Source organism: Ursus arctos, unplaced genomic scaffold (genome assembly GCF_023065955.2).
Source record: "Ursus arctos isolate Adak ecotype North America unplaced genomic scaffold, UrsArc2.0 scaffold_36, whole genome shotgun sequence".
Classification (NCBI taxonomy): domain Eukaryota; kingdom Metazoa; phylum Chordata; class Mammalia; order Carnivora; family Ursidae; genus Ursus; species Ursus arctos.
In genome coordinates this window covers 11,973,971-11,992,896 of record NW_026623050.1, presented here as the reverse complement: position 1 = coordinate 11,992,896, position 18,926 = coordinate 11,973,971, and the positions used below count along the sequence as shown (strand labels likewise).

Genomic DNA, 18,926 nt, shown 5'->3' with positions numbered 1-18,926 from the left:
AGTGATTACCAGAGGCGGGGTGGGTGGGCGAAATGCGTGAATGTGGTTAAAAGGTACAAACTTCCAGTTATAAGATAATTAAGTTCTGGGGATATAATATATAGCATGTTGACTAAAGTTAATAATATATTGTAGACTTGTACGTTTTGCTAAGAATAAATTTTCAAGTTTCTCATCACAAGAGAATAACTATGTGAGGTGATAGAGGCTAACCAGCCTTGCTGTGGTGACCATTTTGTGATACACACATATACTGAATCCCCACGTTGTATATCGGATACTAATACGATGTTATGTGCCATTTATAGTTCAATAAAACCAAAGAGGAAAGCCAAATGTATCGCATATCACAGTATCATGTATACCATCACAATCCATTTGATTTACTGATATACTTATCTGTATTGAAAAACTGTTTAGGTCTACATATGATGTAAGTATATATACGTATTATATAAATAGATACTTTTATTCATTTAAGTACTGTATATATTTTACATGTAATGCAAGAAACCTTTATTTGTTGAAGCTATTTGGTTTTAAGACACAGTTGACTAGTTAGAGCCAAACAAGTTTATTGTCAGATCACAGGTTTGTTTCACACTCAGGGATGAGAGCCTCAGGAGCATAGGTCATACATCATTCAGTCATGATCCCAGCAGGACACGAAAGGCATTCTCAAAAAGGCCCTAATTAGATTAGTTACAAAAAGGTCAAAGGCAGAGTAAAAAGAAACCAACAGGGCAAGATGAAGCCCCTTCCCATGACCCCTCCAGGCCTAGAGGTGGTACCAGTGTCTGCCCAGTCCCTGGACCTGAGGGGGGCATTTACAGAAACACAGTTGAGATCTACGGCTACGGCTGAAGAAGAAAAATCATTCCGTAAGCTCTGTGACCTTGCAACAGAAAGGCAACCGCCGCAGAACGGCAGCCTGAAAGTGAGGAAGCAAGGAGATGAATCCCCCGGCCTCGCTTCCTGCATTTTGCTCTCCTAATGAGACCTCACATCGTCCAAACCCACCCGGAAGCCAGAAGATGAGGGAGTCACCTTGAATCTGATGATGGAGATCAGCCTCCTGGGAAACAAATCAGGGAGAAGGGTCAAGAGTGGATTCAGAAGGGAAAAATGAGTATCATCCCTGTGGGCATTCTCTCTTCATACCACATTTCTATAAAAATGGGGACGAACAGAGAATCCACATGAAGTCAGGTTGGCTTTTTAGGTACTCCATCCCATACGGGGAAGATGGCCACCCTGCAGCTCTCAGGGTTACAGATCACCTGGTCAGGGGTCAGCCCTCACTCCATCTCAACTGCCAATTCCTGACAGAGACTGTTTGGCCAGGCTTCAGTTGGGTATCTGCTTCTCATTCAATCACAGGTGACCAAGGGTATAAACGTGACTGCCAAAGAACTCCACCCAGACGACCCGTAAAAATTTCAAAGAACCAGGGCAGTGCAGACATCTCCAAGAAATCTGCAACTGAATCCTAAGGACACATATTTAAAGGCAACAAGCTCAACTTGAGAACGTGATCAAGTGACCGTGAGTTCAGAAGGGAGAAAAATAAGCTGGAAGTAAGGGCTCACCTACGCTCTGGGCCTGACCATTAAAGCAGCACAGTGTGATGCCCACCCTATTAGGCCCTACTGTGCTGAACAGATTATCCAGTCTGGAAGGAACATTTTCATTTACCAACAGAACTCAGTGTTAAAAATGCACATGGGTACGGTTTCTGCTTCTTCGCCGCAAACTCTGCCTCAGGCTCATTGAACACCACTCAAAGAAAAGAGCAGCTCAGAAATAGCTCAAGGCTCAATTGCAACCTTAGAAAATGTATTGACAACTTAAAAAAAAAAAAAAAACACCCCACAACAGAGAAGAGTATGCCTGAAATTCTGTCTTCACTGTGAAAAAGTGTCTCTTTACCATATTACTGCCCCAAGATGTACTAGCAATCAACAGCACGGTGACCTAGTATCACGTATGCCACAGAGTTCCTTGTTCCCAAATGTCTGTATGTTAAATTGAACTTCGTGAAAGAGCCAGAAATTATTTCTTCTAACAGTTAGATCAACTCTATTTGAAATAACAAGACAATCCGAAACCCCTATTCCTTGTCTTCCTGAGTTGTCATTAGCAGAGAAATTGTGTGCTGCCCCTACCATGTATGTATTTTCCACCTTTAAAATTTAACGTCCTTAAAGTAAAATACAGCATCCTGATTTTATGCTTTGGAGTCAGACTTGGACTCAAATTCCGGATCTGCCACTTAATCATGTGGCTGACTTAGCCCAGGTCCTTCTGAAAGAACCTGGGGGAAGGATTAAAGTGATAATATCTTCTTTGGGAGAGACAAGACATACCGGTGAGGATGAAAAGGAAAGAAATGAGAGAAGCATGATGTGACGCCTTCCCACACTGGTTTCTACTCACAACAAGCTGTGAAAGGACAAAGCAAGATAAGCAGCAGGTGCATTCCCTCGGCACATACCTAGTGCTTCTTTAGAGAAGTTACAAATTAAATATGAAGATGACAGTAGCCCACGGAGGGTGGGAATTTAAGAATTCGTGCTCCTCTTCCTCCCATCTTTCCCTTCCCTTTAGTTGAAACTCGTCCCCTGGGGAGTTGACTCCCCTGCACTTCCGGGTTCTCACCTGGCTCCAGCAGGCACTTAGGAGACCAGATCCCATGCACTGTGGTGTGTGTTTCGTTCTATATGAGTTTTCCGTTGCTGTATAACAATTACCACAACCTAGCTTCATAAAACACGGTTATCTCTGTTTCTGTGGGTCGGAGTTATCTCTACTTCTGCGGTTCTTCTGCTCAGGGTGTTATAAGGCTGACATCAAGGTGTCAGCCAGCTGCGTCCTTATCTCAGGGCTTAACTGGGGAAAGATTTGCTTCCATCCTCCCTTGGCTTGTTGACAGAATTCATTTCTTTGTAGCCATCAGACGGAGGTCTCTGTTTTCTTGCCAGCTGTTGGGGGGGGTACTACTTCAGTTCCTAGAGACCTCTCTGGGGTCTTTGACAAGTTGCCCTCCTCACAATGTGGCAGCCTGCTCCATCAAGGCCACCAGAAGCATCTGATGCCTCATCTCCTCTTAAAGGACCCCACCGATGCTCGCTGAGGGAAGATGGATCACAGAACCAGACCAGTGTGTAGGTAGGTGGGTGAAGCTGGGGGCTGGGACAAGATGCCTCTGGTTCTTCAGGATGGGACCAGTGACAGATCCCTGCCCTTTTATTAGATGCTTTGTTTCCACCACCAGGACTGCCTCGAACACATGGGCTATTCTGGTGCTGGGTCCCTGCCACACCTTAATCTGCACCCTTGAGAGGTCATTGACTATTCCTGTGCAAAATGAAAGTCCAAGAAAACAAATCAGACTGTAAGCTCCTATGTCGCAATTTAAGTAAGAGTGACAGTTCCTGTGAGTTGATGCTGAGACGGAATGGCTGTGGGCTCTTGGACGAGGCACCGCTGACCTTGATGTAGCTTTAAGTCATGCTAGCTAGATGCAAAGGGGTCTGAGCCCAGGACTCTCGAACATTCGGCAAACTGATTTTTTTTCATTCACTGCCAAGTTTTTGGGCTTTGTTGCTGTACTGATACCTCAACTTCGAAACTTTAGTTTTTGAGAAAGGCAAGTCAGCATCCTCAAAATGCCTGACTGGTATACATGCCACTCCCACCTCCAGTCTTCCATGAAAACAGACACCACCGGCACCACGCGGCCAAATGCTGCTGAAGACAATTCCAAGGGCGCCAGCCAGCCGCTGGCCCCACACCCAGAACTGCCAGCGAGATCAGCGTCTCACACCACGGAACTGTTCTCTCTCCTTTTCTGACGCAGGAAGGACCCCAGGGACACCGGGCTTTCTGTCTTTTGGGTTTGGCCTCAGAGTGGGGTTAGGAGAGGTGAGCCTTAAGGAAACACCTTAAGAATTGTTTCCTGGGGGCGCCTGGGTGGCACAGCGGTTAAGCGTCTGCCTTCGGCTCAGGGCGTGATCCCAGCGTTCTGGGATCGAGCCCCACATCAGGCTCTTCCACTATGAGCCTGCTTCTTCCTCTCCCACTCCACCTGCTTGTGTTCCCTCTCTCGCTGGCTGTCTCTCTGTCGAATAAATAAATAAAATCTTAAAAAAAAAAAGAATTGTTTCCTGGTCACCTGTGAAGGAATCTCAGCTGACTGAGGGCTATTTCCCTAAGAATGACACAGAAGGTCATGGTGCTTAGATCTGTGCACCTTGCCATCAGTGTTACCGGAAATCCTCTCATTCCAAGCGTTGTTGTGATAGCATCAACACGACAGGCATGCAGACGTCATGCCCACTAAGCTCTCAGGTGGGTCTGGTCCAGATAACCCACCACGGCAGGGGCTGGGAGGGCCTGTTTGCCTGGACCTCAACAAGATCATGTTCATCCTCCTCCTGACCCCCATGTCCGTGCTCAGTGCTTGAATTATTAGTCCCAACTCTGACCAAAGACAAGCTTCCCTCCAGACACAAAGGGCAGAATAGCATAGCTCCCACAGCCCGGCCAGCCTTGGGTGACGTGTGACATTTACCTGGATGACCCTGGGCCCAGACAAACAAGTGTCTTCAGGATCACAGAACGTTTTTGACCAGGTTAATGTGGCACCAAACTGATTCAAAATAGAGGCTGTTTATAGAGGAAGCAGCATGTCACGCTTCATATGAAGCAATGCCTATTTTTTAAAGTTAAAATATATTTATCTACATAGATATGCTTTGCTGAGAAGTCAGGTCTGTTAGAGACCAGAAACCACATGCTGTGATTTCATGTTTTCTTATTTTTTCTTAGATATTTCTATTTATAGTAAATATTAATATACAAATAATGTACATATATATTTGTTTCTGGAGTGTTATTCAATTTATATAGTTCCACAACTTGCATGAAGAAATACCCGGTATCTATCAATATTTGGCTGTAATGTGAATAGTCAAATTGGAGGGGGTGTGGCTATCAAATTGCAAATACTATGTTCACAAAATAAAAAACATGTTCAAACAAACAAAAAAGAGAGGAAAAGGACTCCTCTGATCAGGTTAAACCCACACAGAGTAATATTCCCTTTTGATTAACTCAAATTATTGGATTAGTAACGAATCGTAGGAATGATACCCCATCATATTCACAGGTTCTGCCCACACTCAAGAGGAAGGTATGATACAGGGCATGTACGTCAGGGGCAGAAACTTGGGGTCACCTTAGAATTCTGCCTGCCACATCCAATTCCAAAAGCAGAAGGGCAGCCAGGTGTTGCTGGGGCACTGAAGAGAGAAAGGAGGCAGCCAGGAGACATGGAGAACACGTGAAATGTTTCTGTCCCAATACATTGACCTTAGTCAATTTTTGCTAGTATTTTCTCCATGTGAAAAGTAGAAAAACTAAAGCTAAGAACTTGTATTCTTGGGTGGGAAGAAGCATGTAGTCAGGGTGCCTATTAGCTATCATTTATTCTTATCTTCTCTGTGCCGGACACTGGGCTATGCATGCTCCCCACGTGCGTTCTCATTTAACTACTTCCTATTTTGACAAACCAGCGCGTCTGGTTTTCAAAGCCTCATTTTCCAGCTGAAATTATTCATCTTGTTATTGCCTATAGATCCTATAACATACTTAGCACAGTGTCTCACAGAGAAGTATACTTTAAATGGTGGCTATTCGTTTAAGAGTTGTGTAAGGAGTTGTAGGTCACTTTTGGCTAGTAATACTCTTATATTTGTATAAAATTTAAGCTGTATGGACCAACAAGAATCCCCATGCCTCCCCCAAAACTAAAAATATAAATTAGGCAAACACAAACAAAAAAATTCTTTAAAATAACTAAAAATATCTATGGCTGCTTGTGTTAATTTTAAGTATTAAACTTCAATGAATACAAGCTTAAATTAACTTCACTGACTGTGTGTGTATGTGTTTAGACCTACCAAATGTGTACTAATTTTAAGTGTAGAGCTAGGGACAGGAAAGCCTTACCTTTTCCCCTTGATCCTATCAGAACTTCAGAACAGACTACTTGCAGTACTACTTTCAAAATAATTAATAACATATACCTTCCAAAAATGCAAATTCAAAATCGGCAATTTATCTTTTTTTTCTTTTTAATTACAGAGCTGCTATTATCCCCACCCATTATCCCCAGGCCCAGTCAGGGATTTTTTTTTTTTTTAACCAGTTCAGCTTCCCTATGTCCCTCCCTGCCTTCCTTTCCTCTCCTAGTCTTTGCTGTTGTCACAAAAATAAAAACAAAACACTAAAAATAACCAGATTATAGGAATGAGATACAACAGCCAACTGTACTTTAGCAACATTCCTTCCAGAGAGAATTACTGCAGTCTGGAGCCCCTTAGTCATTTTTAAGTGAAAGTATCAAGTCTCGAAACGGAACATGCACAAGACGAAACCTATGGAAATTCAACCGTTAACTGTCAGTTTGGGTGAAATCCTGCCATGATAGCAAACTTTTGGCCAATCTCAGTATCCTAAAACAGCAGAGGTTTACTTCTCCCTCACTCTGTATTTTCAGCATGAGTCAGCTGTGGCTCTGCTCCATGAATCTTTATGTCAAGGCCCAGCCTGACACTGCAACCCCTCACTGCAATATTTCTCATCTTATGAGACAGAAAAAAGGGGGCCAAGGGGCACCTGAGTGGCTCAGTCAGTTAAGCGTCCGACTCTTGATCTCAGCTCAGGTCTTGATCTCAGGGTCCTGAGTTGAAGCCCCACATTGGGCTCCATGCTGGGCATGAAGCCTACTTAAAATGGACACGGGGTGGTGGGGGGATGGCCAAGTAGCAGACTATGCAATGGCTTTTAAAGCTTTTGTTCAGGAGTGACACACCCATTTTTACTCATTGGCCATTTCACTTCATGCAGCGCATATAGCTGAGATGGATACCAAAGGAGTGGATGGGGATATGTGATCCTTCCCTATTGGGAAGCAGCAAATATTCTGAACAATAGAAACTATCACGGTAATTCATATTAATGCTATAAGGTAAATTATTCCACCACACTCAAAATAAACATAACATTTCTTTGCTTATCACCAATGAAACAAATCCCCAAGTAAATGATTTTGGACCTTCCACCAATTTTGGTGCATGGAATCCTTGGGCAAGGCCCACATCTATTTAGATAAAAGCCTGGATGATGGAAGACATAGCCCAATAGCACAAGGTGAAACTTCCAGGAACAGCAGCCGTCTAACAACCACGGGATAAGACCTCTCTTTCTAGCCCTACTGATTCATCTAGGGTCCTGCATACCCACCTGGTCATTGTGTGTCCAATGTGGGCCATTCAAAGTCAGACAATTCTGTTGGCAACTGTACCCTTTGGCGATATCCCCTTATAACCAGGGGATATTAACACTCACAAGACACTTAATACACAGCTTACAGACATATGGTAGCCAAACATTTACATTTAGCCACCTCTAAGGTGCCCCTTCACCTAAGGCTCAAGTCTACTTTTGGAATCTGGTAGTGTGATAGTCTGATCCCTTCCCCTGTCTGAGGAGCCCAGTATCTCAGAAAGAGCAGAAATGTTCTTCAACCTTGCAGCACTATTCTTTTCTGTCTCTGGAATAATACCTCGTATTTTCAATGAGCCTTGTGGTAGATGCTGTGGTGTACCACTGAAATCCCCCTGCAGGACTAAGGCACTCATCCCCCCCACCCGCCACAAGGGGTGTTGGCTACTGATGGCTCACAGCTGTGTCCCTATCCAGACACTGCCCTTGACTGAAGGAAGCTGTGTATTGCATTTCCTCCTCAGGGACAACCCACACTGATGTGCTGGTACAAAAGACTGGCCCCTTACCTAAACTGGAAAATTGCTCAAGGGCCTAGTTTTAGAGTTCCTCACCATACGGCTAAAACAGCTGTTACAACTACACTGCAGTTCAGCTTCTCCCTTGGCCCAACTTGGCATCCATGGTTCCCTCAAAAGGTATTGACCTAGAGGGCACACCCAAATAAACATGCTGCATGAAACTATTAGTGTCTGAGTCTGTTTCCTAGGGAACCTGATGTGTAACAGTTGGTACTGGAGATGATCCTATAAAGCAGACTCTCATGTGGATTTTGGAGCTGTATCACTGACCAGCTGGTAAACAGGAGCCCTTATTGGTAGCAAGAGGAGTATAAATAGCCCCTGACTTGCTACAGTGCTGTAATTGTCGAAAACTTTTATGAGTGATGAACTGGAATGGACTATCAGTAGATGGGAATGCATTGTCAGATGCAACATATGAGGCCTTTGAGATGTACAGGGGAGGTAGTTATTATAAAGTTATGGAATCTGTTGACTGTTGCTGGGTGCATGCAAAGCACTGGAGAAAGCAATGAAGGGCTGGGATCATTATTCAGCAATTTAAGGCAAAATATTAAAGCCAGAAGCCCTCCTTGATAACATACAAGAAAACTCTTAACTCCTGCAGGCACAGAGCAGAAAACACTGAGTCTCAGGCCTAGGTCTTGATTATAACAAGAAAATAGAAGAGCTCCAAAAGGGGTTGAATTCTCAACACCAATAAGTCTTCCATGGCTAAGAAAGTAAATCTTAAAAGTTCTCATCACCAAAAAGAAAAAAAAATGTGTAACCATGTGTGGTGATGGATATTAATTAAAACGTATTGGGATAATCATTTCATAATATATACATGTATCAAATAATTGTTTACACCTAAATTAATGCAAGATTATATGTCAACTCTAGTTCATTTGAAAAAAAGTCTTTACCTCAAAATCAGCATTCTGATTAAAAGTTAACTCCAAGGCATGGAAAAAGCTGGGTCAATGCATTCAAAAAATCTTGAGTCCCCTGATTCATCTAAAATTCATCCACTCCTCCCATGTTAAAGACCCTCATCCCTGCGGAGTCTAAAGAAACTCGAGTTGTGGAACAGGAAACACAAATTCTCTAAATGGAAACTAGGATAGTGAATGAGGCCACCCCAACTTTCACTCCGTGATTCCTAGGCCCCTGGGTTCTTTGTTTTGGCCCACTGCTTGACATACTGCCAAGTAATGGTCAGTGATTCCGAATACATCTCGGAGTCTAGAAAATGGCACTCCATCTTCACAAGGTATCTCCATGCTGGCTCCTCAGCAGCAACTTAAAAAGCTGTTTAATTCATTTATCAAGCCAGCTGCTTCCGAGTGGTGGGGTAGGTGTTAAAAACTGTGGATCTCCTAGTCATAAGCTCATGGCCACAGCTTAAGTGCTGTTAAGAGTGTCTCCTGGGGAAATACCATTGAATACTCTGTTCTCAGAAACTGTTGATGACTGAGGCCCTGAAAAGAAAGAAAACATACCTGGAATATGTGCCAATTCTAGCCACAATGAATCACCGTTCTTTCCATGGTAGGAGGGGTCCAGCGTTATACTCACTACCAAGTGACTGGTTGATCCCTCAACAGATCCCTAACAGATCCCTCAACTAGATCCAGGGCTTAGCACAGGTCTTCACTGCTGGCAAGTTGGTCATTTGGTGGTGGCAGAAGGTAGATTAGTCTTGGCAAGCAGGAGCTCATGCTTTGGGGACCACAGCCTCCATCCCTGCTACCATGGCTGCTTCTTCAAGTGCCCAAGCACATGGGTGGCCACTGACACGAAGCTGGCTAACACTAGTCAAGGCATCCTGTGTAGTCGGGTTATTAAGTACCAACCTTCTGTGCTTGCCATATTCTGGTGGATGCCAACATGTTATATAAAAACCTTCACATTTCATGCCAACACCCCCTGCCTCTCCCCTAGACCACTCTTCTCTGATCTTCTAATCTTTCTCATTCCAGGCCCACCAAATAACCAACCAAGTCATCGTCACTGTCCATGGATCAGGGCCTGGGCAGCCCTTCAGTTCAGCCATCTAGAGCATCAGAGGTACTAAACAAGGGTGAGGGTTTTCTAGAAAGGGATTGGAAGAGGGAGATGATGGGTATCAGTTGTGTTGTCAGTATCAGCTACAGCAGCAGGAGCTAATTTTCTTTTTGTAAGTGTCTCCAGGAAAACAAACTAACCAGGATCCCAGAGGATATCTTCACAGCAGTATGAACTTACTGTATAGAACAAGTGGATCCAAGTGACATGAAAAATGGATCCTAATGGATCAAGACCAAGGCACTCATTTCCCCAACCACTGGAAATAGGTCTGCTGTATAGGCTCACAATCGTGTTCTGCATGGAGTATTGCCCTCAGCTAAAAGAATCTGCTTTGACCAAGGTTATGCTGCCTCCCCCGCTGATCTATATGGAGGTCCAAAGGTCTAGTCTCTTTGCCAGTTAGGTGCTTCTCTGAAAGGCCTTCCCAGCTGCAGAGCTCCTTGTGTTCATGATTGAGAATTGCAACCACATCACTGTTAAACTTCTCCCTCTGAAAATTCTGCTCTTCTCACTTCTTAACAGGTGCCAGAGCATTCCCCAGATCTTCTGTACACAAATGTCAGAGTCTGTCCTCACAGCACTCTCTACTCATGACAGTCCAACAAACGCCTCTCTTGAGATTGTCTCCCTCTCATCTGTAACTTTCTTGACACACAAAATGGCAGATTTCTGGAAGCCAAAACCATGCCCCCCAAAGGAGTTACAGAGTAATAAACTGTACCCATACCCCCTCCTGCTACAGCAAAAGAAGTATCTGTATTGTCCAGTATTGGTGTTATTCCAAAGGGTATCAGAGAGCCTCTGGCTATTTCAGGAAAGATAGAATTCTATCTCGGCAACAACAAAAAATGATAAAAATCTTAGCTATGTCCAAGAAATCAGCCCCTGGCAGAAGAAACAGATCTCAAACATCAAGAATATGACCCAGCTGGTTCGGGGACTGAGCAGCTTCATAACGACGGCATCCTAGAGGTCCGCAAAGTGGTCCAATGGAACCATTATGAATTGGGACAGGCCACTGTGTCTGCGAAAAGCTAAAAGTCACTGATGCACATGTAGTGTACTGGATGCTCTAAATGGCTTCGTGCCAAAGAGGAGGGAAAAAAATGGAAATTTCCTTGGAACGAATTCAATGACAAAAATGAACAGATTTTCTATCAGCTTGTTGCATTGACTTCGGACTCATCTTTCCTAGATGCTAACAATAGTGTCTATCCCTTTCACGTTACCAAGCTGACAATGGAATTATCAGACTGTAGGAAGTAAACCTGGGAAGAAGGAAATTTTACTTTATTTTTTTTTTAATTCTTTCCTTTTCCGCACACTGAAGAAATGATAGTAATCTTCCTTTTAACTTTGCTATGAGACAGACAAGTATTTTCTGGTAATTATAACTTCCAAGGCATGTCCTCTGACATTCTCTTACAGAATGAACGTCCACAACGGCAGACTAGTGGCAAGGGGATAATCAGTTCCAGCCTCTGGAGAGAGTCAGGCTTGTGGCTGTTACAGGCACAGGGACATCGTCAACTAGTGCATTTCTATGTATGTATACACATTTTATGCATCCACAGAGAATTTCCATACAGTGTACAGATCAATGACCTTTACATCTACATACTCTCATGTCGCTATCACCCAGATCAAAGTAGGGAACATTCCCATCCCCCCAGAAAGTTCCTTCATGCCTCTTTCCAGCCAACACACAACTCCCATCCACTGAAAGTAACAACTTTTACTCCCTCCACCCCAGACTAAATATCAATGCCTCTTTTAAAGAGAAATTCAAGTCCCAAAAGATTGTTCCTAAAATTGGGGCTCTCTTTACCATGGTTGAGGAGGACAAAGATAGGGCTGGCAAATAAAGACTTACTTAGTATCTTCCTAAGAAAGGGGACCTAGGGAAAGTTGCCATTCCTTCTTTCTGTGTCTGCGGCAGCAAGAAACACAAGCCAAATTCTTCAGTGATACCATTACATTAAATTTTCAGATTATCTTGCTGTATTCTAGCTCTTTTCTGCATCACATGGACAAAGAGAAATATATCCACAGAGATGAACAGTGGATCTGGAAAATCCGAAAGAGAAAACTGAGCTTAGAAATAAATACGTCAACAACCCAAAGTCTGTGGGCTAGTTGAGGACTCAAACACCACCATGTAAACTAAATTAAACTGCCCCAACTTTAAGCTTATTTTCTGAGTAATTAACAAGAGTTACTGGTGTAAGGGCAGAAGAAAGCTTAACCTTTAAAAACACATGCCGTAGGTTACAAAACGTAGCAAATTAGTGTGTGAACATGTAACTAATCAGTCCCCAGTGTACTGGGGAAGGAGGGCGAGCAGGGAAAGGAAGGGGAAGCAGGATACATCATTCCTCATTTTCTCCCCCCAGGGATACAAGACACTCCTCATCCCCTCTCCTAATAGAGATGTACCCCAGTATATCACTGGAAATCCACTGCTTCTGTGTTTCTTGCTCTGGGACTCCGTCCAATTCATTCTCCGTCTTCAAACCTCAGAGGTAGCTGGCTAGGGAGAATGTTTTCTACCCAACTGAAAGAGAGAAACATCTTGGTACGAAGTTTTCCCATGTTTTCCCTTTCTGTTTCCAAACTAGGGAATTCTGTTCAGAGTAACCTTGCTTTCCAGCCCAGGATTCAGTTGTTTGCCTTGTATATCCTCCTTCCAGACTTTGGCATATTTTTCTCAGGGAGAATGGGAATTATTATATTTTTCTTACACATTTCATCTTTTTGTTGTAAGCTAGGTCCTCCAAGAAGCAAACTCGAATGGCGTGTCGCATTCCGTATGTTTACTAATGGGGAGTGACTGTGGGATCCACCCAGGTAAACACCGGTAGAAAGCAGGGCAAGGAAGCTGGAGTAGAAGTCGAGCACAACACACGCCCAAAAGAGACCGCGCAAAAAAGGTTTATTTTAAGGAAATGACTCAAAAAATCACGGAGGCCTGGTAAATCCAAAATCTGCAGAGCAGGCTGGCAGGATTGAGCCCCAGGGTAGAACCGCGGGACCCCAAAAGCAGTCTGCGGGCAGAGCGTTCTCGCTTCGGGAAGGCCAGGCTTTTGTTACGGAGGCCTTCACGTGATTGGATTATACCCACCCACATAATGGAGGACAATTAGCTTCATTGAAATCAGACTTCTGATTTAAATGTTAATCTCTCTAATACCTTCACAGAAACATCTAGAATAAAGTTGACCGAGTATCTGGGTATAGTGGTCTAGCCAAGTTGACACTTAATATTTAACCATCACACCACCCCAGACAGGCACGGTTTGGGGGAAAGACGGCTTTCTGCCGCTGACGCTCCCTGAAGGGACCAACAGCTGAAAACTGTCTGCTGATGGCGTTCCCAGCAGCTGGGGCAACGGGTCTCCCCGAAGCAGAATCTCAGCAGAACCTCTCTGCATTCATCACACCTAGGAGATTAACTAAATGCATTCAACAATTAAACTTACAGTTAAAAAGTTTGTTCGGTACTATGTTTCAAAGCAAAGGTTGATAAATATATATTAAGATATAGATATAAAGGATACGTATGCCTTTTTTTGTTCAAAAGAAATGATTGAGTGATTAAAATATCTGAAATTATTGTTAGCATATGCAGTAAACCAAATGCAGAGTCTATGCAACCTGTACCACACTGAATAGTTACCTTTCTCATACAGTGAGTGAGCCTCTCAGTTGCTTAATATCTATAATCCCTTTCAGAGCCAGATGTAGTGACCTCTTAAGGTGTCTGGGGGGAGGAAGGGGGAGACAGCTCAGAGAAACTTATGCTGTGACTTAGGCAATTATTTGATAATATTTCCTGGAATCAACTAGTAAGTATTATTTAAGGATAGTGCGTCTCTCCAGGTTCTAGTAGGCATTACAGGAGACAAGAGCAACTAGCAACCCAGGAATGGGTGGATAAGGACTGATGAAAGCGAATCACTTAGGATGGCCCACTAGGGATGGGCCTCACCATGCTCTTCGTCTAATGGAGCTCATTCTTTGGGAGGATTCACCTGTCCTCCAGCCTCAGCTAATAAAATTTACATGGGCATGATCCCGCTCACCCCTGGGCCACAATGACTGGCTCAGGAATGGGCATGTGATGCAGAGAGAAGTAATGAAATACATATTGAAGTTTCCGGGAAATGGGGAGGGAGAATCAGTGTGGTGAAAGGTGAGATTGTTGCAGGCACCCTGAGGATGAGGTGGGATGACGGAAAAGAGCATTGCTGGCGACAACTGACCCTCCAAATAAAAGGGGCTTCAAGTTAATCCTACTTCTGGGTTCTTTGGTTATGAGAGTCTGGGTTTGTTTTTTTTTTTTTTGTACTTTTATGAGCTACATCATTTGTACAGAAAAGAACCTAAAATATATGTGAGGTTCAAAAGCAATTATAGGCTCTCTCTAGGCACCAGAAACAAGGCAGGGTGGCCTGGGGGGCGAGAGGGCTCTGCAGGAGCTTGCTGCGGCCACACTCACTTGGCAGGGGGCACCCACAGCCTGGAGTGGGACTTCAGCCTCTCCCCCAATCAGAGCATGGTCATTGTGCATGGAAGGTGCCGCTGTCCAGAGAGGGCCCCAAGTCGGGCCTGCAAAGGCCACAGGGCATCTGCAAGCTGGGGGAGGACACCACCACTGGCCCACAGGCAACCTGGAGTTGCCCTCACGTAGGCAGTGGAGTCCCGGGTGACTTGGTCTCAGTGAAAAAATCTTTGGGCCGGAATTGACTACTGTCTCAAGGTCTGGCTGTATATGCCTCCCTTGAAAACAAGAAACAGTTTGAAGAGGAGAAATTGCTGGGACAAGAAGAAAAATTCGAGAAGATCCAGATGGGGCAAGTGAGACGACTGTGAAGTTTCTGAGAAGCTGTCACCTGGAGGTGGGGATGAAGAACCCCTTCAAATGGGAACTAAACCCTGAAGGAGTTGCCCGCCATTTCTTCAAAACTAAAATAAGATAAAAATAGGGAGGGAGGCAAACCACTCTTCATTCTAGGAAACAAACTGAGGGTTGCTGGAGGAGAGGTGAGTGAGGGATGGGGTAACTGGGTGGTAGACATGAAGGCACTGGGTATTATATGCGACTGATGAATCAGTAAATTCTACATCTGAAACTAATACACTAAATGTTAACTAAATTGAATTTAAATAAATTTATTTTAAAAATCGGTGTTGTGGTCGCCCCACCTGCATTAAAATTACCAGGAAAGCCCATTACACCGTGGGCCAGTACTGGTGTGAGATGACAGTGAATGGACTGGACACTGTGAGGGTACCTGTCTCTGTGGTGAGCCCTGAGAGACCCAAGACCAAAAGCTACAAGTACTGGTTAGCCCAGCCAAGCTGCCAAGGGAATGGCACCCACCCGCTCCGAGACCATCTGAACCCACTCTCCCCGGAAAGCAGAAGGGCAGAATCAGGGGAGAAGTAGAGCAAAGATGGGCCAGCTTCCTGATACGACTCCCAGCTCTGACCAAATAACAGAATTTTAGAGAGTACATGGGGACATTGGCCTAAAGTGCACCTACGCATTGAACCCTCCATATCTCCTGCCTCCGTCTTTGCCCATCATCACATCGGACCTTGTTGGGGGCAGTCCTGCTCAAGGAGTACCAGGCTATAGATCTGATGAGCTGAATATTAACAGTCGGAAACAGTCTAGATCCTGTTTAGGCTCTTCCTCCACTGGAATGCTTTGGAGCAAACGGAAGAGCGAGCCACTCTCTCCAGCACTGGGCTCGCTCTCATACAAACCGAACATTTGTATCTCAAAGGAAAGAAAGAGGCTGTGTTCTTTTTATTCAGAAGAATAATAATAATAACAAAAACAATTATAAAGCAAACACCAATGTAACCACCAAGCAAGGCAGGAGAGAATATTTCTAGCACATCAGAAGGCACCTGTATACTTCTCCTACCTCCCAGAGGTAACTCCTTGCCTAATTATTCCTCCTCTGTCCTGTATAGTCTCTGTTTGCCCTCCAGATATCTCTCCATCTTTCACCTTGCTCTGTACCCCAAGAGAAATAAATTTATATATTACATTAACAGATTCTCTTGTCCTCTGGTTTTCAGTTGAATGTGACCAAAGGGAGGTATTGGAGGAAAATTAGAATATTGGAGAGGAGAAACCAGGAAATTTCTTTGTCACTCAGACTCTAGGGCAGTGGCTGGCAGGAGCTGTGTCTCCTCTTTGAAGCTCCTGCCAGGCGCAGCCCTTCCCTTTGTGTTTCCCTGTGCCATCGTGGTTCCAGCCTCTACCCGAAGGCCCCAGCTTCTGGGCTCCGGTAATACTCCCTGCTCTCTGTCCCTCCAGCCCAAGGAGTTCCTGCTCAGAATGCTAATCTCTGGTAAGAGCCACTATTCTTCTGTGGCTTCTCAACTCTGACAAGTTATACCTTCTCCCAAGTGACGGGTTGATTCCCTAGACAGATGACACTATATCAGCGGTGTAGCACTGGTCTTTGTTGCTGGAAGGTTAGGCATTTGATGGCAGCAGAAGCTAGATAATTCTGTTTGCTTATATTTTGTTCATGATTTCATGAGTGCAATTTTTGCACATTTTAATAGGTGGTAGCAATATTATGACATTAAAATTTTAATTGGGAACAAGGTCATCTTTACTGATTCTCTAAAAGAGTTTTAGGATGGAAGTATTTCTTCTGGAATAGCAGACAGAACTCACTGGAAAATATAATTTGGGATATTCTTTGGCTTTAACTGTGGTTCCGGATCCTTTAATCATTAGATGACTGTCCATACTTGCTACTTCTTTTGTACGCTTTGGTGAGTTCCTTTCTCTAATAGAAATGTTTCCATTTTTCTAAATTTTCAAAGTTATTAGCATAACGTTGTTCATACTTTTTTCACACTTTTTTTTTTTTTTAAGATTTATTTACTTATTTTCAGGAGAGAGAGAGAGCACACGTGCATGAGCAGGGTGAGGGGCCGGAAGAGGGAGGGAGAGAATCTCAAGCAGACCCCTTGCTGAGTGTGGGATCGATGCAGGGCTTGATCCCAGGACCCTGAGATCATGACCTGAGCTGAAATCAAGAGTCTGACCCTTAGCCGACGGAGCCATTCAGGCACCCCATTTCTCACTAACCTTTTAAGAGCTGGAAGATCTATAGTGATGTCCCTGTTATTTCTGACAATAGTTACTTATGTTTTCTTTCTTTGGAAAAAACTCTAACAAGATCAGTCATTAAATAAATAGATCATGGATTTTTTTTTTTAATCTTCTCTATTGTTTGTTTTCTAGTTCTATAATTTCTACCTTTATTATTTCCTTCTTTCCAATTTTTAGATTGGTTTTGCTTTTTTTTTTTTTTTAATTTTCTCAAATTTCAAGTGCGGACCGTGTGTTATATGTAAGTGATAAATCCCTAAATACTACTACTCCTAAAACCAAAAATAAATAAATAAAATAAAATACTTCCAAACCCTGCTGCCTGACACGCTCCCCCTCCCCAGGACCCTCCTCCTCCCAAGACCTACCCATACCCACCAATCCTGGTGTAGTGCTGGGGGGGGGGGTAAGGGTTGGGGTGGGGGCTTCAGGATGCTGCAGGCCTTGGTCCTCAACATTGCTACCCCGGCAGTTAAATATCATTAATATTGCCCCAGCCTCTTCCTCCTCCTCCTCCGTGTCTCCCCACAAAACAGCACCTCCTCCTGACTTCCTTATTTCCAGGTCGTTATCTTATTCTCCGGTTGGTTCATGTTACATGGAGCCTCCTCTGAGCCCTCCTTTCTTCTCCTCTCTTGCTCACCTTCAATTGGTTGTCTTCCCTGTGGCCTTGACCTCTTCTACCCCCTGCCACTCCTCCCTCATCTCCTCCTTTCCCTTCCCTATGGCCTCCATTCTGGAACAGACCCCGACTCCTGTCTCAGTTTCCTTGGCCCCCGCTAACTCTCCTTACCCCCATCCCTTCCTCCTCCACTAACTTGAGGCCAAAGCTTGCCTTCCTTACCTTGCTTCCTCGTGGGAATATTCTTTCTAACCAAGGTGGTGGCCTTACCCCTGCAAATGCCACCTCCATTAGAAATCCTTATACAGAAAAGGTCTTTCATAAATACTTATTAAATTCAGTCAACTGATTAAAAAAATTTCAAGTGCACAGAATTATATTAATTATAAACCTTAGGTCATGATACACTCTCACCATTTCTGTATACTCTATGTCCCACCTTCCCTATATCATTTTTGTTCCTCTTACCTTCTTTTGAGTTGATTATATTTTATTTCTCCAGTTTTTCCTCAACTAGTTTATATTCTTTTCAATTTCTATTCTTTTAGTGGTGACCTAAAAATCCCAACGTGTGTCCTATGTGTGTTTAATCTGTACCTTCTCCCTACTTCCTTGAAGACTTCAGCTCCACCTAACTCCTTCTCCACTTCTCTATTATTGTTCGTCATGGATTTGACTATGCATTTTGACCCCATTAGACATTATTGTTTTAAACAGCCAATACTTACTTGAATGTACCAATATATTTACCACTTTTTTGTTTTGAATTACTTCTTGCATATCAAACCCTCAGTGTGGGAGCAGTTTTCTTCCTTTTGACTTTTAGAATGTTTTAGTCAGGTCCTGCTAGTAATAAAGTATGGATTTTTTAACTTAAAACACCTATTTCATCTTTTATCTTGAAATTTTTTTTTAAGGTACAGGATTTTATTTTAGTGGATATATTTTCAACTTAGAAGGATCGTATTCCATTGAATACTGGCTTCCATGATTATCATTAAGGAGCTAGCTAGCAGTCTACTAACTGCCACTCCTTGGAAATAATCTTTTTTATGAGCGCTTTTAAGACTGTTTGTCTTCAGTTCTCTGTAGATTCACTGTGTGTCTAGACTAGGAGTGTCTTTTTTCTTTTCCTGCTTTGGATTCTTTGGGTTGAGTCTTTGGCTTAGTCTTTCTTCAGTTCTAGAAAGCTATCAACTGTCATCTCTTTAAATATCTCTTCTTCTTCACTCTC

The 18,926-nt window shown here is 43.6% G+C and overlaps 1 pseudogene; it reads left to right on the top strand.

The window, feature by feature from the left end:
• Positions 1–748: 748 nt before the first annotated feature.
• LOC123002072 (39S ribosomal protein L9, mitochondrial-like) lies at positions 749–15,325 on the top strand (annotated as a pseudogene).
• The last annotated feature ends 3,601 nt before the right edge of the window (positions 15,326–18,926 follow it).